The sequence below is a fragment of the Lycorma delicatula genome, chromosome 5, assembly GCF_047948215.1.
Source record: "Lycorma delicatula isolate Av1 chromosome 5, ASM4794821v1, whole genome shotgun sequence".
Classification (NCBI taxonomy): Eukaryota; Metazoa; Arthropoda; class Insecta; order Hemiptera; family Fulgoridae; genus Lycorma; species Lycorma delicatula.
Window position 1 is genome coordinate 23,467,103 of NC_134459.1, and position 22,135 is coordinate 23,489,237.

General features: G+C 29.6%; 1 protein-coding gene across 1 annotated transcript in view; it reads right to left on the reverse strand.

Annotated features, from left to right (window-relative positions):
* The window catches only part of LOC142324752 (neural cell adhesion molecule 2-like), a 725,167-nt gene that overhangs the window by 42,748 nt on the left and 660,284 nt on the right, over positions 1 to 22,135 (reverse strand). The gene's annotated exons all lie outside the window — the stretch shown is intronic.

Genomic DNA, 22,135 nt, shown 5'->3' on the forward strand with positions numbered 1-22,135 from the left:
GACTATACAATTGCTGGGTTTATAAGTAAATTGTGATGAGAGTTAAGACAAAAAAGCCAGCAAAGGGTTACATGACTTTCCTGGCTTTGCTCTTGACAAATATTTATTTGAAATACTCTATAAGGCATTATATATTAATGACTTAATTTTGACTTAATTATACATTAACAACTTAATTTCAGCACAATCGCAAAAAAATATAAAAATATTCAGTAAAAAAAGTTTCAATTCAGTTTGATATTCTTTATTGCACATTAATTTTTACATTATATTATTTAATGTAAAAATTAATAACCTTTTGTATATTTCCTTTATATAGAAATATTTTAGTTAATTCTCATGAGTTGGTATAACATTTTTTAATGATTAATGATATTAGAAGAAAACATGTGAAATCAGGTACCGGCTTACTCGCTTGTCTGTAGGGTGCAGATGGGAAATTATGTAGCCCGACAATTTTATGCCTGTTTTCATGCATAATTTTTGCATCCCACTTTAAAAATCTGTCACACTGCCACTGTTTAACAATTAATTTGAATAAAAGAGTTGTCATTTTGTTCACAATAAAAGTCTTAACAATTTATCTAATAAAAGGTTAATCGATAAAAAGTCCAATTTCTAGTATGGAAAGAAGTAAGACAACAATAATGTCCATATTTATGCAATTTTGTCTACATTCATATAATATATGACTTATAATTATTTTTTATTTACTTATAAATAATGACAACAACAGGTTAATCTCTTATAGCAGTTGCCAACAGATGATAGTGAAGTTTGTAGCATTTGAAAATTGCCATGCTTGACCATGATTTGAATTGGAACCTCTGTATGAAAGCCAGAGGAGATTACTTACTATCACAGAGTTTTCTTTAATAAACTAGACTGGTATATAGTTTGTGTAATAAGACTTTTGATAAGGGCTTCTTTTTTACAACTTATTTAATAGTCTAAACCTTTAAATTTCAATACTGCTTTAATTTTCATGATTCTTCTTACACAGTGAAGTATACCACTTTTCAAAAGAGAACATTATTTTCCATTCTGAACTTTCCTGCAGTTTATTTTTTACTTTTTGACTTATGTGAAGAAGAATCAATAAAATTTTTGAATGAGAATTTGAAAGTGAAATAACAATTCAAAAAAAAACCAAAAAAGGCTAAATTAGGAGATTCATTTATGATTCCTTATTTATTGAAACTAAAAATGAGTCAGTATCTATCTGTAGTGAATAGTATGGATTCATTGATAAAAGAGAAGTTTAATTAAAAGCATATTAAAGCTAATGAATTATGAAAGAACAGAAGATACCGTGCTCTCTATTTTTAATAAATTAATTAGAATAGTAATTTTTTAAAAAATTTTAATTAATTTTAAAAGTATGAAATTTTAATTAAAATGATTAAAAATCAAATAAAATTATATTTAATTGTTTACTATAATTAAAAGTCATTGTGGATTATTGTATTATTTTAGTTAATATTATTGAATTCTTGTACGACTTGTAATAACATTTTGACACTATTCTATATCTTAAAGAAAAGAAAAGAAATATATATGATGAAGATATTATTATTTATTAATATCTGATTAAGGATAAATTAGGCGTAATTAATACTTAATTTTAAAAGAATGCTATATTATTGTCTCTGATTAGCATTTGAAAGAATTGCATTTATACAAAGCTAGTTCTACTTATACAGTTTATTGTATTTATGCTTATTATTATTACTTTCATAATGTTAGTTTTTTAATTTTTTTTTTTTTTTGGTTTATCGGTTTTGGCTACTGTCGAGTTGTCAACCATGTGGCCCTGTTGCACTGTTTCAAGTGCTTCGCGTTTGATCACTTGGCCAAGCGCTGCTCGAGTGAGCAGCGCTTACCTGAGCAAGCATATCTTGCTGCTCGAGTGAGCCTCTTTGCCGCACCTGCAGTAAGGAGGGTCACAAGATGTGGGACTGTCCTGTTACACAGGAGAGTCAGCTAACTTGCCTCAACTGTACAAGAGCCGGCAAGTCAGGCGAGGAGATAAAGCACGCCACCATCAGCGTGGACTGCCCGGTTCGCAAGAGGGCCTATGCCAGGGAGCTGCATCGCACCTCCTATGAGTAGGTTGAAGATAGGCCAGGTGAACATGGCCCATTCCAAGACTTCCCTGGACAACTGTGTTAGGATCGCGGAGAAACTTAAACTGGACATCGTTTTGATTCAGGAGCCTTATTGTATACGGGGCCAGGTCCCAGGACCGCGAGGGGCTAAAATCCTACATCATAATGTTAGTCTACTATTACTGTTACACTTTAGTTATGTATCCATTCTATAAATTCATGCTGTCATTTCATTCATTATTTCTTTCTTATTAAAATATATATCCAAGTTGTAAAAATAAAAACAAAAATTAATTAATTTTTTTATATTATTTTTTCTTGGATTTCTTATTTTTTATGTTAAAGCAATGAATAATGTAGACAAGTCAAAGAATTCTATTATCTAACAAATAAAATTACAGTAGACAATATAAGAAAAATTTAGTGCACATTAGCTAGCATTCCTGTGAAATAAATTGATAGTTTAAAGTGCAGCTGAATCAATCAAATTTTAATCCCTATGGATCCTTAATGCTTGTCCCCAGTAATTCTATTGTTAAGTTCTAATTAACCTATATACAGGCCTGATGCTCTAAATATGTAATAACCTACATGCATACTAATTACATGAATGTACTTCATGTGCTTCCTTGTACTCGTACAAGGAAGTATTATAATCGTGAAAAATTTCGGTTTTCAGATTTCAACAGAAATATCCATTTTGATCATTCCTGAATCCATTTTAACTGGTTTCAGCATGGTGTCTGGACGTATTGCATAACTCAAAAACGATTAGCCGTACAATGTACAAATTTTGGATTTAGGACTGTTGTAATATCTCGTTGTGCAACACCCCTTTTTATTACAATCGGCTGAAGCAAGTGTCCAAAAAGCCCAAAATGCAAAATATTTGGATTTTTTACTTTTTCTTAACTGCAGTAATTAGCCCTCATTTAGAGCTTTTCAATGGTAGCTCAATAAGATTATCGCAATAAGATTTTAATTATTGAAATATTTGGATCTTACAAGGAGAAGGCATATCGGTTCGAATTCATCTTCATTTCCTTTTTTTAACTTTTTTTTATTTTAAATGTATATTAATAATTATTAACCTCTGATTTTAAAAAAAATGTAAAAATAAATATTAATATATAAAAAACACGTAATTTAATAGGCGTACAAGGAAGTCACAAGGTGTGCACATCAGATTTTTTAAATTATTATGTAAACAAGTTAATATATTTCAAATAAAATTATTTTATACTTTTTTATTATTGAGTTCAATAAAAGAGTTTTACTACAACTTCAGTCGATAAGTGAAATGAATGTAATAAGTATTTTCTATTCTTTATAGTGAAACTTCTGTATTTTTTTTTTTAATATCCTAACTAAAATTCAGCATGAAATTTGATATACTACCTTGTATTATGATCTTATAAAAGAGAGTATCGTATGCATAAAGGATAATCATTTTTTTACTTATTTCCTTTACAAATTTTTTTTAGGCAGTTCCTTAGCAGATTAATTCTTTGTCAAGAAATTCCCTTGATAAAAGCCGTAATCAATATTACTTTTGTGATGAATTCTTTATAAGTAATTAAACATAAAATTAAATAATAACTTACAGAGTATATACTTTTTTCAAAAATATATATGTTGATTTTTTTAAAAGGTGAATATACTTAGAGCAAGTAACATATTCAAAGTAAATTGAGTAGTTTTTTTAGGTTATAATTAATATTAGAAATTAATAATATTTCTGGGTAAATAATTATATTAGAACCCAGATAAAAAATTTGATAAAAACAAATTTATACTAAAAAAAGGCAGATAAAAAATAAGCTTTCTATTGAAAATTAACAATTAAACTGTTCATTTTAAGGTTTGGTGAATTACTATTGTTTTTACTTTCTTGTACTTTACAAGGAAGTAAAGTTTTTTTACTAAAAAAACGAAATTTTCGCAAAAATGTTGGTTTTCAGATTTTAGTGGAAATATATTTTGACAATCTCTGAATGTATTTTAACCATCTCTGAATACAGTTTGACTAGTTTCGGCGTGACGCACGTACGTACGTATCTCGCATTAATTCAAAAACTATTAGCCAAAGAATGTTGAAATTTTGGATTTATTACTGTTGTAAAATCTAGTTGTTCAACTCCCCTTTTGATTGTTATCGATTGAACCAAGTGTCCAAAAGAGCCCAAAATCCAAAATATTTGTATTTTCGACTTTTTCTTAACTATAGTAATAAGCCCTGATTGAGACTTTTTCAACGATGTAAGTGGTACTTATTTTTATTGGTTCCAGAGTTATAGCCCAATAAAATTTTAATAATGAAATATTTGGATCTTACAAAGGGAAGGCACATCGGTTCGAATCGGACTTCATTTCCTTTTTTTTTTTAATTTGAGTATATTGATTTGTTAGTAATTATTCACTTTTGATTGTATAAAAAGTTTTACAATAAATAATAATTCAATAATAACAATAAAAAAAAAACCATGAAAAAATCTGAAGTTATTAGTGAAATAAAATAGATGTTATGTTCTTTTAAAAATGTGTATATGTAATTTAATAGTCGTATAATTTAGTCATATGGTGTCCACATCAAATTTTTTCATCTTTTATTAAAGATAATTAACTTAAAGTATTAAGTATACAATAATAATTGTAAAGGGACCATTAGAGATCAATAAAGGATTACCTTGTTTTTTAAGAAATTAGAAAAATAATAAATACTGGATGTAAAAATAGAATATCGGAGTTTTAAAGCTGTTTAATATCTTTTACCATTTCACTTACAGTAATGAATCAAAAATAAAATAAAAAAGTAACTATTAAAAGTTTTTCCCTAAAGTGTTTAATGTGAGCATTTTTCGTCATGCGGCACAAATCCAACCAATAGCAAAGTTCGACTTCGTCCCATACTTTAATCTTACTTAAGTGGAATAATGGAAGCGACAGCTGCTTCAATCCTGTCTCAAATCGGGTAAATCAGTAGGTAGTGGTAGGACATAAACAACATCCTTTGTAACATCGCAAAGGAAAAAAATCATATGGGTTCTGATCGGGTGTCCTTGAGGCCATTAAAAATAAGCTCTGTCATCGGGTCGATGCAGACTAATCCTGTGATAGGGAAAATCCATGTATGCAGCATATCCAAAAACCCACGAGGAAAAATTCTTAAAAATGTGAAAAAAAATTATTATAGACTTAATATATAGACGTAAAATAATTAAATAACTGTATTTTTTACCTTCCAGTCCTCTGTGACTCTGATATTGTTTTTAAGACAATAAAATTTAAGATTTTAAAATTAACCGTCGTGCACGACTATGATGATAACTAAAGTTTTTCTTTGCAGTCTACGGGTCTCGCACGACAGTCAATCAAAATCTTAAATTTTATTGTCTTAAAAACAATATCACAATGTCAGTGGCGGCTCGCGTATAGGCACTGTGTAACTGCAGCACTCCCTATTTCTACTTAATATTATCGATAACATTTAATATAATGAGTTCTTTTTTCTTTAATTCTTTCTTTTTACTTGTACAATATAAAATCCTTAAGCTTAATGTCAGTGGCCATCCCCCAGTTTTTGAAAAAGATATAACAATTTTTTGAATGGAACTTTGCGCTTCAAAGTTCCAGCCGCGTGATGTTTGACTGTTGTGCACTTCCGCACATAGGAAACTGCACGCGAGGCTGCGAGGAAGAGAAAGCACTGTAAAGTAAATTGGAAAGTAAATTTTTTTTTAATCTGCGTTTGTTGTGTTAAAAACCGTATATCATATTCTTGAATGTGATAACGTGTATAAATAGATTATTATCCTGCTTTCAGCTATTCTATCTGATTCATTTTTTTTCCGGTTCTTTTATTTTGTAGAAAAATTTAACCATGGCCTTGAAAAGGACCAGAAAAAAAAATTTCTGGAGCAGCATCTCCAGAAAATTAATTTTAGCTACGAGCGTCACTGTACAATGTCACAGAGGATTATAAGGTAAAAATACAGATATTTAATTATTTTACGTCTTTTAAGGTTTTCTCGTCGTGGGTTTTTAAAAATTATTAATTTTATTTTTTTTCACGTTTTTAGGGTTATATCGTCATGGGTTTTTTAAATTTTTATTTATTTATTGCTTTTTAAAAATTAGTAGGCCTGTGCCCAACATTGGAACGTTTATTGGCTGATGATGATGTTAAAAGTTTAGTATACTTGACCGGCGCAAATTATTTAATAATCCACACAATAATGTAGCTTTGTTGAAGTTAGAAAGACTTAGAAACATTCAAAAGGCCGTTCTGAAGAAACATGTTTACTGCAGCGTCCCCTGGCAACTTATAACCGTAAAAATAATCTAAGAAACTGCTCTGAGGTGATACCTATGTAATGCAAAAAACCGCCCAGCCGTTTTGGAGAAACACATCTACTTCTGATGACTTATACCGTAAACCTATAACCGTAAAACGTTTTTAAGAACCTGCTCTGAAGTGATACTTATGTAAGCAAAAACCCGCATCGAAATCGGTCCAGTAGTTTTTGAGAAAAATGATAACAGACATACACAAACAAACCCACACACAACCTCTTACCGTCTCCCTTCCGTTGTGGGCAAAAATAAGCAACTCATTTTACGCTTGTTTCAGTGAAAACGAACAGCCCATAAACTAGCCAACGTAAGAGAAAATATTTCATTTTGAGAAACCCTTTCGCATTATAAGAAGAGTTTCTTGAGAATCTTTTGACTCCCAAATACGAACACTATGCGTGTTAACTTTTCCATTAAGATGAAATGTTGACTCATCACTAAACACAATATGAAGTCTTCATTTTTATCCTGCAATATTTTCGACTGAGAAGTCGGCACGTACAGCTAGTCGGTACACTTCAAAGCATGTAACAGCTTTAAACGATATGGAATCATGTGTGAAAATTTCTTAAAAAATTCCAGTCATCACCGACATTGCTAGTTTATGAGTTGCCTTCTTAACAATTTTTTTTTTAGACTGCACAAGAAAAACTTTCTAATACGCTCAACATTTTTGTCAGACACCCGTCTAGTAGTCTTTGCTTTACATAGAAATCCGGTAACTTCAAACGAAGAATGTTTATTATCAGTCACAGGATCACAATTAAACTTTCTACAGAACGCAGGTTGAACTGAAACAACAGTTTCACATTTAGCAAAATGCCAAACATAGATGACTTTCTTTAAGGAGTCGCCATCTTAACGAGATGCGCTATCTAAGTGGAAAGTTAAGGAATTAATATACAAACACGAGTAAAAGTAAAATTGTTTTTTTTGCTCTTTGAATCTAGTCTTAAACCAACACTGTATACCTCATTTAAGAGATATTATAACAATTTCATATCCTGATATTCTTTTTTTGTGCAACCTGTATTACAAGTTTGAAATTAAAAAGAAAAAATATAGTTTAAAAAATCAAATCTTATACAGTAGAAAATCTCATAAAAAAAAATCTGTTAAAAATGTCTTTATGTGTTAATGAACATTTAGTAACCTCCAACGGTTAAAGAAAAAAAACTATAAGAATTGTGCGGAAACGTATCTATACGAAAAATAAATCCTTCCAATTATCTTTTACGATAACTTTTTTTCGGTAAACTATTCCAGAAATAACATTTTTAAAAAAACGATTGTTTCTCAAATTGAAATGTAGCGGGATAACATAAAACGAATCATGACATTTTTTGAGGCGATTCATGAAATGTTCAAGAAATTTATATGAGAGCAATATTCTAGATGAATTTAAAACAGCAAATTTTAAGATTAAATTAGATTGCCGATTGTTAAATTTTATTTTTGAAAAATTATGCGAGGTAAAATAAAATAAAAATAAGATTTTTAATGAACCCATATATTAGGGAATAATTCGCAAAATCAGTAATTGGAATCCAAAGATAAATAATATTTAAATAGCAGATATGTTTATATAAGTATTAGTGAGAGAGAGTTGTTTTAAATACTACTGAATTATTCGAGTTAGATTCATCTATAATCCGCAAACATTTTGACTGGAAGCGTTGTAGTTAAGCTATTACAGAAGGTTGGGTAAGCCAAAATACATCTAAACTGGACGATAATATTTTCTTGTTCACCGTTAATTCCAATTTTATCTGGATACGAGACCCTCTGTTTTACAATGAGAAGTGCTGTTTTTGTACATTCACTAGATGTTTACATTTTGTGGTGTCAATATGCGCGCCTTGATACGTTCTAATTAAACGCTTCATAAATACCTAAAATCCCTTACGTCGATGTGCATCTCTTTACTGTTCAAACAAAAGCTTTCTGACAACGACAACCACTGTATATGCGATTTATACACGCCTCACTATCTTCCATGTAACCTCTTGAGACGATTAAGAAGGAAATGCTGTAGAAATATTTTATAATTATATTAAATGTCAAACTAAGCTTATAATGTTTATATTTTTCCCCGTGGGAATCATATTTCTGAGTGTTGTTTTGACTTCATTTCACATCATCTCATCAATTCATATCTTTTATCCTTATTATTATGTAATTGTAAATAAAAAGGTAAAAGTGAAAAAAAATAAAAATAAAAAAAATAAATAACAAGACAGGACTCCAGATCTTCGAAAAAACAGAATTTATGACGAAAATCAAATCAGCTCCCGAATAACTAATAACTGAATAAGAGGAAAATAACAAAACCTAAAAATTGAAGTACCTATGGAATATAATTGAAGTCAATGTCTTTGAAAATGAAGTCTTCAGATCAAGAATCAATAAAATTGAACTAGCTTATCAATTAACTATGAACACCTAGAGCAAAAAACAATAGCACTGAAATATACTATAACACTACGCTACAGTCATAATAATATAACATTATATATATATATATATATGAATTTATTGAATAATGAAGAATTTATAAGAGTTAAATAATACGAATTTATAGAAAAATGTAAGGACGCGGACAATGGAAATTATTGCATTTCAACAATTAAATTGCGGGTACTGGTTCTGCAGGCCAGAGAATATAAATACTGCCAGGGACCAGCGGAGAGAGTCAGTAGTTCTACGAGGCCGTGTTCGGCGTAATCGTGATAATAAGCGATAACAGTGAGTAGTTTCGCAAGCCCGAGTTCGACGCGGTTGCGGTGACGGCGATATCAATAAGCGTGTGGTAACAACGAGTAAAGAGTACGTCGCGAGTATTCCAGCGTGGACAGTGGGTGAATGTAGGAAATTGTTCGGTGAGTTATTGGTAAACAGTGTGAAAGGGATAGAATTATATTCATACAAAAACTGTATGGTAACTCTACTGTAAACAGTAAAATAATAATATTTGCAGATATTGAATTGTACGAACTTTAGACTCTTTTAGTGTTATCTAGTTGTGAATGCAATATTAGAGTTTGTCGGTCATTGTAACGTTTTTAGTAAATTGGACTGTATGCTGGTTTTTATAATTTAACTGTCATTAAACATCTTGTCCTTTATATTTCATTTACTACTTTGTGTGTATTGTATATACGCATTGTCATTATTATTATTATAATTATTATTTTTTTTATAGGATTACGGGCTCAACTGCTATGGTCATTAGCCCAAATGGAAATTTGTAGCTTATGAAAAATACCTTACCTAACCGGGATTCACAACCGGGACCTCCGGATGAAAGGCCGAGACGCTACCACTCCGCCATGGAGATCGGAATTATTATTATTATAATTTTTATAATTTATTTAGATTTTTTAGAAACTACTTTTGAGTTAAGGCAGCGTTTCTCAACCTTTCAGTATTTGCGACCCAATTTTCAATCGTAATTTTCATCGCGCCCCCCTCTCATACAATAGCAATCAATATATACAGTAATAATGCATTTTGGTATTTTGACGCTATTAAGCTACACTACGACCTTAATTACAAACCTTAAAAATTACCAAGAATAAGTAAATTTATTGATATTTGGCGGCAACACTGATCCGCTCCATTGATAAAACCAGAATCGATGCCTCTTTATCGGTCTCTGTCTTACGTTCACCATATTGGACATTCTCGCAGCTTTGCGAAAAGTTCCAATTTGTCTTGAACATTCTGGAACGATTGCGCAACTGTCTGCGCAAAAGGGTGTATAAATTCCAGCCAGTATTAGTCGAGTCGATCCTTCTTTTAGCAATCAAATTTATCATGAATGTGTATGTTGTAATTTGCGTGTTAATTGCAATTCACGGTGTTAAATATTCACAGCAGTAGGTTTATACGAACGATCATAGATAAATTTTTAAGTGAGCCTAAGCGAGCATCAGACGATAGTGAAGAATGAAGTGCACAGACGAGCGTGGTTCCGAAAATAAAATCAAGAAAATATTCTCAAGAATAGTTAAATTTTGGGTTTACATTTACCGAGGTAAATAAAAAAGAAAGACCCTATGTGTCATTTTCTCAAAACTTTTGGCAGTAGACAGCATGAAACCTAATAAAGTTAAACGACATTTGCAAACGCTTCATTGTGAGTACGTTAACAAACCCCTAGAATTCTTTGAAACAAAATTAAAATCATATGAAAATCAAACATCATTTTAAAAAAACGTTGTCAGTGAATGAAAAAGCTGTTCTTGTCTCTTACAAAGTTTCATATAAAATAGCCAGATGTATAAAGCCTCACACCATTGGTAAAATGCACATTTTTCCAGCTGCAAATTGAGATTGTAGAAACAAATGTTTGGAGATAATTTTTCCAAACAATTGGAATCCATACTTCTCTATTAAATAATACTTTTGCCCGTCGAATTGGCGATATAGCTGAAGATGTACGGCATAAGCTTTTCGGGAAGTTGCAAGACAAATTGTTTGAAATTCAGCTTGATGAGGCAACAGATGGCAATAAAGATGCTCATTTCATTGCCTATGTGCGATTTTGTGATGGTATGTCAGAAGTAGAGAACTACTTTTCTGCAAACTAACACAACTCAAAGCAACAGAACTAGCATTATTTGCATTCTTAAATGATTTTATAAAAGAGGCAAGCATAAAGTGGTAAAATTGCGTCGGAATATAAACCAATGGTGCTCGTTCAATGTCTGAAAGATTTCAAAATATGCAAGCTCTTGTGAAACAAAAATCTACGCAGTGTGTCTGGACATATTGTATGATCCACAGAGATGTTCTGGCTTCCAAAGAAAAGAGCCCTGGTCTAAATATTGTGCTAAAGATGGTTGTACCGTAGTAAATTATATAAAAAGACCCCCAAAATCAATAACCTTTTCTGCAATTTGTAAAGATATGGTGTAGTACATTCAACGTTACTATTTTATTGCGAGGCAAGATGGTTATCACGTGGGAAAGTTTTGCAACGTGTTTATGAATTAAGAGATGAAATTGGCATTTTTCTAGAAGAGAAAACCCGACCGGAAGCAGAGAAGTTTCGAGATGGCTTATCTGTAATGGAATTGAGCTACATAGTCTACATATTCAAGAAATTAAATATCTTGAATCTACAACTCCAAGGAGCAAATACAAATATGTTGGATACAAGTGATGAAGTTAATGCTTTACGTAAAAAATTGGAATTGTGGAGCAAAGATTTAAAGCAAAAACCCTAAAAATGTTTGCAAATGTGAATGAAAACTTACAAGGTTGAAGATCAAATTTGAAAGTTGTTTTTTTAACCGTTGAAAATAATTTAGCCATTCTGACAAAGAATTTAAAAAGTATTTTCTTGCTGACGAAAACTTGGTAACAAGTTACGAGTGGGTTAGGGATCCATTTCAAAATACTCCCGAAGGGGTCTGAACTGCTGAAGAAGAAATCTTCATAGACACCACGGCAAGTAGCGAAATCAAAAGACAATTTAGTAGTAATAAATTACTCTTTGAATTTTGGGCAAGGGTGGATGATGAGTTTTCTCCACTGAAAACAAGAACATTTTGTATACTATTACACTTTTCAACATTCTATCTTTGCGAAACCGGATTTTCTGCGGTGGCTGCTTTGAAGATTAAATATAGATCTCAGCTAAACACAGAAAAATAACTCAGAGTGTCTATTTCTAATATTAAGCCTTCCTTCGAAAAGCTTTGCTCTGCAAGACAGGCCCATGTGCAGTACTGATATAATCCTACTATATCAGTAGATATCCACTTATATAATCCTATTATAATTGGATTATATCAATGTAAGTGTGTATTTTATTATTTATTATGTCAGAATGTATTTTGTTTTGCTTTACTTTCAGTAAATTAATAAAATTTTAATAATATTTTCTTTTCGATATTTTTGCGCCCCCTAGGAGGCCGTGCCCCACATTTTGAGTACCCTACTTTAGGGTAATAAATTGTATTTTTAAGAGATTTTTACGTTTGATGGTCTTCAATATCCTTGTCGAACTGCGAAGACGCACAATATTTGTAAATTTTTTCAAAATCCAGTATAGAAAAGGTTCAATTAATCTGAATGGAATATCAAAGCTCATTTTAAAAATAGTAAATTTAAAAAAAATCAATTGAAACTGAAACATATTTTATTCTGAATTTTTCAATGGTTGTAACGATGTACTTGAGAAATATGGTGACAATTAAGAAGATGGGAGTTACACTAAGCTAAAAAAAGATGAAAAACGTAGAAAACAATTTATAAAAATTACATGCAACAAAGAAATTGATTGAAAATAGATAAAAATAACATCAATAATAATATATCAAAATAGTTTAAACTGATTATGTTTCAAATAAGATATATGTAATTCTTAAAATAGAAATAATTTCATAAAATATTAAAATAACGATTAATTTCTACCTGAGTTACGGTTATTTTAAGTTAAGGTGGATGGACTTGAATTTAAAAAAAATATAATTGGTAAATTGTAAATTAAAAATAAAAGTAATTTCTTAGTTCTTTATTCTGCGTTAAATTATGTTATAGTAATGAATTTGGTTGAATATGAATATCTGTTAAGTAAATTTACCTTTACAACACTTCTTGTCACTTTTTGAAATTTATTCTAATTTGTGTAATTTCGTTTTTTAAATTGTATTATGTTATTTATAATGAATTTGATCTTTTTTGTTTTAAAGGGAATTGTTTTTTTTTTGACGGAGATAATTATAGCATAATAGCATTAGCAAAAATAATCTTATTATTTTTGTATCTAGTAATATATTTTACCTCCCTGTTTATTATTCTACTAAGTAGTATTCTTATTTCATCGATAGGGATTATTTTATCTTACCTTAATACTCCAACTTTCCAGCTGAAAATTTTTAAATTAAGCTGTTGAATACGAACTTATCACATATTGTAATTATTTTCTTGTTGTAAATAATGTACTTTAAAACGGAATATTGAAAATAAACATTATTATTATTATTAATCAACGCTTTATGTAAAGACTTTTAATTATTTTATAAGTTATCTGTCACGACTATTACTTGAACAAAAGCAGATTGTTAAGTGATTGATGAGTTTTAGCTCTATTTAAATTCTGATATGGTAGTACTTTATTTTTACTGTCATTATTTCACTCAGATAACTTGAACAGGATAATGACAATGTACGAATTAGTTTAGTAATCTTTTCATCCCGAAGTCTTTTTTCACGCACATTAATTTTAAATAAAGAATTATTCCCTGTGGGTTTTTTTCCCAGTTCTTGTAAACTTAAGATACAATCCCTTAATGACAAAAAAAGAGAAGTCAAACGCATTAAATGAATGACGTTGAATGAAAGAATGTGAGAATAAAATAAGAATGAATGATAAAATGATAAGAAATAGAAAGAACTCGAGTGATTGAAAGAATCATAGTTGGAGGGGGGATGAGTATTGAAGCTAGTAATGTAAGTAGATAGACGAGAGCAGATACCAAGAGAAGAGAAGTTTCTCCCACCTCCCACCGACTCTTTACCATTCCTCTCAACCACCCGGTAACACAAACCGATCGGCGCTTGCTGCTGCACAATTTCTCAATTCCCCGGGCACGAAACTTCTACCTTTGATAAAGCAGAGCGACCTGCAGGGCAAATTCTCTGGCCTTTCCGATACCACATTATTCCAATCCATTCTACTATTCCTTTAAAATTTCCTCACGCATACGAGAATATAATATGCCTTAAATACGGTCTAGATTTAAATATTCCACGTAGTCATATGCAAAATTTGGTTTTTAATATCGGCCACTATTGCATAATTAATCCTCAGAAAAATCTCTTAATGAAAGATTTAAGCTAACATTATAGATAAATATACAATTAGATACAAATCAAACTATCACTGGAACTTATTTCGATGCGTTGATCTGTTAACAGTTATGTATTCATATTGATTAAAACATGTGATTTCTGAAGAAGTTACATTAAAAACAATAAATTCTGAACAGAAACGCTATAAAGCCGAATGGTTTATAATACGAATTTTAAACCCTATCAATGTAATTTTAAAACTAATGAATAATTACGCTAATAAGTTACTGTAGTATTATTAGCTTAATAAACATTTTCTAGAAAGTCCACAACGGAAGCGATCATTTTTTAACAACACTCATATATTTTTCTGAATAAAAATAAAAAAATCTGATGTGGACACCACATAACTTCCTTGTACACGTATTAAATTACATACATATATTTTTTGCTGCAATTCATTTAAACTTACTTCATTTGAAAGTGCGATACTATCCTCCAATTATTTAATAAAATGGACAGTTACACAGTCGCTGAAACTAGAGAACGTGTACACAAATTAAGATCAAAAGAATTATATCAAACCAAACAACGATTAAATAAATGAAATGATCAACTCCGACTTACGGATAATATTGTCTCGACAATAACAGAGAAGTAATGAACTAAAATATAAGAATATTTTTCAATTTATTAAAGATCGGGCATGTATGCCTCAGTGCATATATTGTTCTTGTGAGAGCTTATTTTTCAGTCATTCTGTAGTTAACATTTATGTAGATAAAATTAAGCAGAAATTCCACAATAATTAAATAAAATTAAACAGAAATTAAACTAGAAAATCCAAAAAAATTATAATTTTCAGTTAATATTAAATAATCAGACTTGTCACCAAACCTATTACATATACACATATGTAATAATTCCTAGTAAATTACACACACATTTTTTTAAAGGTACATAAAATTTTATTTCACTAATAACTTTTGTTTTTTTTTTATTGTTATTATTGAATTAGTATTTATTGTAAAAAAAATTACAATCACGGGTTAATAATTAATAAGAAATCAATATATTTAAATTAAAAAAAAAAAGTTAAAAAATGGAGATGAAGTCTGATTCGAATCGATGTATCAGATTACGATGAAATAAAGATAAAGGTTTATTAAAAGCCTACAAAAATTTTCTTATAAATACCAATATTGAAAATATTTACGTAACAAAATATAGCCGATCTCTGTAACGGAGCGGTAGCATCCTTAACTTTCATCTAGAAGTTCTGTATTCAAGTCCAGGTCAGAAGTGAGATTATTTTTACACGTTACAAAAAATTCAGTTGCAAAAAATTCACCTATCATCAATTGGGAGCGGTATAGGATGCCAAACAGAATAAATTTATAAAGAAGAGATAAAATTTCTCTTGTACTTTCTCTCCAAGTCTTGTGAATTTTCAATACGTTGCTCCATGGGAAAAGATTGTAGATAATTAACTGTGAAAAAATGTATGTACATAATATTTTATATTAGATATATTAATCGATACAATGGATGTATGTTTCATTTACTGTTTAATTAAAGCATTAACATTTTTGAGATTAATTGTTTAGATTCGTTGAATAAGAAAAAAGATTCAAGAATCATAATTAAAATAAAGAGAGACGACTTTAGTCATGAAAGTGGTGGCTTACTTTGTAAATCTGATCTACCTGATTCAATTTCGTGTCTCAACACTTTTATCAGAATAGATATATAATTGGTTTATTAAGTGATTATAACTTTATAAAAAGTTATATTTCTGTGACCATAATTGGTTTATTAACTGATTATAACTTTATAAATAGTTATATTTCAATGACCATGGCAACGGAAATAATTTACGAATTTTTCGTCATCAAAGGTGTGTGTGTGTGTGTGTGTGTGTGTGTACTTTATTATCATGGTTAATAGTTATATCTGCTCCTATTATTGATACTGCAGTCGCATCGGGTAATAAACTGGTTATTATACTTGGGTTGATTTAAAAAAAAAAAAAATTAATTTTATCATAAATGAATTAAATTAACAGAAAAATGTAGTGTTACATATATTTATTGCAGAAATTATAAAAATTGTTTATTTGCACGAGATAAAAGGTACTATGTAGTATCTGAACTAATATTAATTTTCGAAATGATGTATTATACAGGACTAATTTCGGTGGTTTTGTTTTCATTGAAAATAAGCAAGATTAATATATTGTACAAGTAGCCGGTCGGGGCTTACTTTATCCGCCCGACCGTCTACCCAGGGGGTGGAGACATGTGGACCTCCGAGGCCCAGGTGAGCCCCAGAACCGACCAAGGAGACACAGGACATACTGCAGGGCCGCAGAGCTCGCTTGCTCACTATTCCCGTCTAGCCAAATGACTCCACCCCCTGGACCCTCGCAGTATTCTGTTACCCTCATGGTTGTGAGTATATACTGATAAATAACAATTAAAGTACTCAGGCTTTATAGAAACTTCAAAAATAAACTAATAAATTATATTAAAAAAAAAAAAAAATAAATATCTATGGTAACTAAAGTACACAGAACTTTGACGACAAAAAATTCATAACTTATTTCTGTTGCCATGGTGACAGAAATATAATAATGAACTAAAAGGATTAATCTTTTTTTTCTTTAATGAGTGAGTATCTTCAATTCACAACTTCATCCCCCAAGGAGGCTAGGACTACTCGGTTCTCGGCTTAAAACCTTACCTGGATAACACGAATGTATCCTGCAAATTTGAAAGCAAAAAAATTAAACAAACAAACTTTCGGCGTTGTGTATATGATATCTTACTTTAATAATAATTTATATAGAAAAACAAGACATGAACCAGAGAGCTCATACCGACATGGCAGGGCTCCCCGCCATTTGTACTTCCGGAGAGCTTAGAGATAAGTGTATGTCTGACTTAGAATGTTGTTATACATTTCTGATGGTTTTGAAAACAAAAACTGAATTGACAGCTGGATTCAAGTTGTCACAATGAGTACTAGCCGATAAGGCTCGCTTTGCTCTTCCCTTGGATTCCCCTACTCTTCTATCCTTATGTGACCATGGTAGCTAATTACATTAGTATGAACTAGTGAAAAATTTAATTGCAACTCGCGTTACAAATTTATTACAGCTCGAGTCTGGGCGTAACAATCTCGGTCAAAAGTCACGAACTTCAACTGTTTTAGAAGTCCTCTCCATTATTTTACCAGATTTTGAATAAAAATAAAGAGGTTACTTAATTTTCTTTAAGGCATATTTTTTTAACTTCTGACAATCCTAAATATTCGCACTACTTTAACTGAACTATCATTGCTAATAATTGTAAATATTATTTAAAATATTAAATATTTTACAGATTAGGTTAGATGATTAGTATACTTTAATCATAGCAACAGAATTACAATAAAGTAAAAAGTTAAACATTTTTTCTCTTAAAAATGTTTTTAAATTTTTTCTCTTTTAAAATCTTAACCTCCATGACGAATATCATGCTAATTCTAATTGGAGTTAATAATAATAATGACCAACCTTCTAAGATAAAAATCTGCAGTTCTATTAAAATATGTCCAGTAATATCTGCTGATCACAGGTACAACCCTATTTATCTTTTTCATTATGAAAATATATAAATATATACAAAAATTGGGGTCAAAATATATTAACAGTCTTAGATTTTACTTCCTTGTACGAAGTAAAGGAAGTATTGTGATCGCGAAAAATCTCGGTTTTCAGATTTCAATGGAAATATCCATTTTGAACTCTCTAAATCCATTTTGACTAGTTTCCGCGTGACGTCTTTACGTACGTATGTATCTTGCATAATTAAAAACGTTTAGCCGTAGGATGTTGAAATTTTGGATTTAGAACTGTTGTAACATCTACTTTTGCACCTCTTCTTTTGATTGCAATCGACTGGACCAAAAGCGTCCAAAAAAAATTCAAAATCCAAACATTAGTTATAATTTTATAATGTTATGAAGTTATAATTCATCAATTCAATTTAAAATCTTAGTATGAATATAACCAAACCTATTTTTTAACCATACCTATTAATTTTTATAGATTTAAAACACAAAAATTAGTTTTTCTACAATTAATATTACGATATAACAACATATAAATACTAAAAATCTGATATGGACACCACAAGACTTCCTTGTACGCTTATTAAATTATTTTACTGCACTTCATTTAAACTTTCTTCATTTGAAAGTGAGGTACGATCCTCCAATTCTTTAATAAAGTGGACAGTTACACAATTGCTAAAATATTAGTTATTAACATCACATATTTATACAATTATTATTTCAACAATCTTACCTGAAATATTAGGATAGAGTAAAAGTCCCTTTGTTACTCTTTAAATAAATTCAAAATTTCAACATCCTTCGGGTAATAGGTTTTGAATTATGTACATATATATATATATATATATATATATATATATATATATATATATATATATATGGTCAAAAATGAATGTTTCTGTTGAAATCTGAAAACCGACATTTTTCGCGATCATAGTACTTCATTTACTTCGTATAAGGAAGTAAAAATTAAAAAACACGACTGAAAAATCAAACATTGCTCTTTAAAATAGAATATTTAGTAATATAGGATAATTAAAGAACGTGCGGGTGACAATTTTGAATATGGTGTTTGTATATAATATAATTTTGTTTTAAAAATTTCTAATATTATTTTATTGTATTTAACGTAAATTTAACTCTATTATTTTTGTAATATTATTCATTCGAATCATTGTGTGAACCACTCAGTTCACAGTTCTCTAATTCAGTTCTTTAGTGCTTCAACCGGCAAATCGCGACTACTGTATACAGTATAAATCCATTATCATAATTAATTAAATATTGAATTTTATAAGCAGTTGGGATATTCATAAACAACATGAATGGTAGCTGTATGAGTTACTGTGCACAGGTGGGGGAGGTGTATTTGTGTGTATGTATGGCTCTGCACAAAATAATATCTATCATTGGTTCATTGAATATAGAGCTAATGTTTTTATCAGCATGAATTTTCAATTTAGGCATCTTTGTTACTGGTAACGTATGTACTGATATCCAAGTACACTATGAATGGGTTTTGTGATTTATTATCAGAACATAAAAGGCTTATGTATTAATGTTAACAGATCATTCTATTTATTACTATTGAATTGGTACTCTAATGTTACTGAATTAAGTATATAATGGGTTAATAATGGTGTATATGGTAATGAACTCTTCATAAATATGTACAGAGAATTTTCAAAGGACATTACGATTTTATTACATTTATTTGGCCTAAAGTGCTGTTCAAACTGGTTCAGTATTATAAACTGTTAGGTATAATGCTCTAAGAGGTTTTGTACCATCCGGCTCAATTTTATTTATTTATATATTTTTATACCATCTTCTACTGACCAGTACTCAAAAGGAGGTGAATTGAAAGTTAAAATTAAATTGAATCTTTTAAGTTAGGTAATTTACGATTGGAGAGGAAAAATTTCTTCAATCGAGTTTTTTATTTAAATTAATATTAAAATATATCTTGAGCAAAAATATTTGAAAGCATTTTGATACCTTTAAAGGTGATAAAAACTTGTATACTGAAAAATTTAATGCCTTTTACTTGTCATTTGAAGTAAGGAGATTAAAATTTATGGATATAAAGGTGAATAGAGAGTACAAGCAAGGTCATAAGCAACAATCAAAAGATTACCATGCCTTAGATAAAGTACACAAGTTCTTGAAAGTAGATTGAAACATGATACTTCAAATAATGCTCAACGAGTTATTTAATGAATATATTACAAACTTCATAAAAATCAAGATGGGAGTTGTGTTTGAGTAATTATTGTAGTTACTTCAGCCAGAGGTTCAATGTATTGTGTATATCACTGATTCAACAGAGAATTTTCTAGAATTGTTTTGAGTTATAGAGAAGACTGCCATTACCTTTATAAATGTGATCGTTTAGATATCATACACCAGTAAGGTAGTAAGTGAGATACTTGACCAGAGTAAATCAGTTTATAGCTAGCTGTTTTCACAGTCGCTTGCGCAAGAATGTTTAAGCCATATTATTCAATCAATATTCTGGGAAAGCTTGTATTGAGTTTTGGCAATTATTTTGTGAATTCTATGGCATAATGTAACCAATTATATTGAGACTGATCTCTATATGGATGAATTTGATTTTGTATTAGTTAGGCATTTTTCATTCGCTAAAAAAATTAATTTTTCATTAGACTATAGATGAAGAAAACAATATCTTATTTAATGTTATTTTCATGTACCATACATTTGTTGACACACTTAAGATCTTTTTATCATAGACCAGCAATAATATTAATTATATTACTACACTTAGTTGTATTGCATTAAAACTGTTTATCTTTTCGTTATAATTAATTAAACTACTGTTAATTAATATAAATAAAGTTCATTTATTTACAGTACAATGTCTTTTACAAAAAGTAAAATATCTTTGTAAAATATCTTTTCATGTCGATTTACCAATTAAGAATTTGTGATGATAAAATTAAATAATATAAGTTAGACGGCAAGGTTTAAAATGGATTTATTAAGTTAATTTTACAATCTAACAGTTTTTGTTTAACAGGGCGTCGGAACAATAAAAGGAAAAAAGATTCTGGTAAATCCGAAGAGTTTACCGTCATTGCGATTTCAATTCAGAAAACGAAACAAAGCATTCAAATATATTTATAAACAAATTTATAACATACATTTTAATATTTATAAACTGTAAAACGTTTATAACGTTTTACAGTTTATTAATAAGGATTATACGTTATACGTTATTAATAAGGGTATTACGTTATACGTTTGAAATAAGGGTTCAATTTTTATCTGATAAAAATACATTCTGTTAAACATCCAAGCGGAAATAAATACGGGATTTTAAGCTCCATTTTAATTTTTCATATTTTTACTTCTTTGTACGAAGTAACGAAAGTATTTTGATGCCGAAAAATTTCGGTTTACAGATTTCAACGGAAATATCCATTTTGCCTAGTTTCGGCGTACGTCTGTACGTAAGTATGTATCTCGCATAACTAAAAAACGATTAGCCATAGGGTGTTAAAATTTTGGATTTAGGACTATTGTAACATCTAGTTGTGCAACTCCCCTTTTGATTGCAATCGGCAGAACCGAAAGTGTTCAAAAAACCCAAAATCTAAAAAAAATTGGATTCTGGACTTATTCTTAACGGCACTAATAAGCCATCATTGAGTGCTTTTAAACGATATATCAAAGTGGTACTTATTTTCATTGGTTCCAGAGTTATAGCCAAATAAAGTTTTTATTAATGAAGTATTTTGATCATATAAGGGGAAGGCACATCGATTCGAATTCGACTTCATTTCCTTTTTTTTAATTTAAATATATTGGATATTAATAATTATTAACCTCTGATCGTAAAAAAAAAATTACGATAAATAATAATAATTCAATAATAAAAATTAAAAATAATTACGAAAAAATATCAGGAGTTATTAATGAAATAAAATTTTGTTTTTCATTAAAAAAAAAATGTGTATGTGTAATTTAATAGGCTTACAAGGAAGTCATGTGGTGCCCACAACATATTTTTTAAAATAAATGTTACATAATTTTTTTGCAATTGGAAAAAAAAAACTAAAAAAAAGAGCCATCGTTAATGATAAAGTAATAATGAATGAAATCTAATAGATATAAAAAAAAATATATATATAAATAATAAGAAAATTTAATTTATAATTCAGTAATATTATTATCTTAGCAGTGCTGATATATTCATGCACATTAAGTTACAGAATATTAAATAAATTAAACAG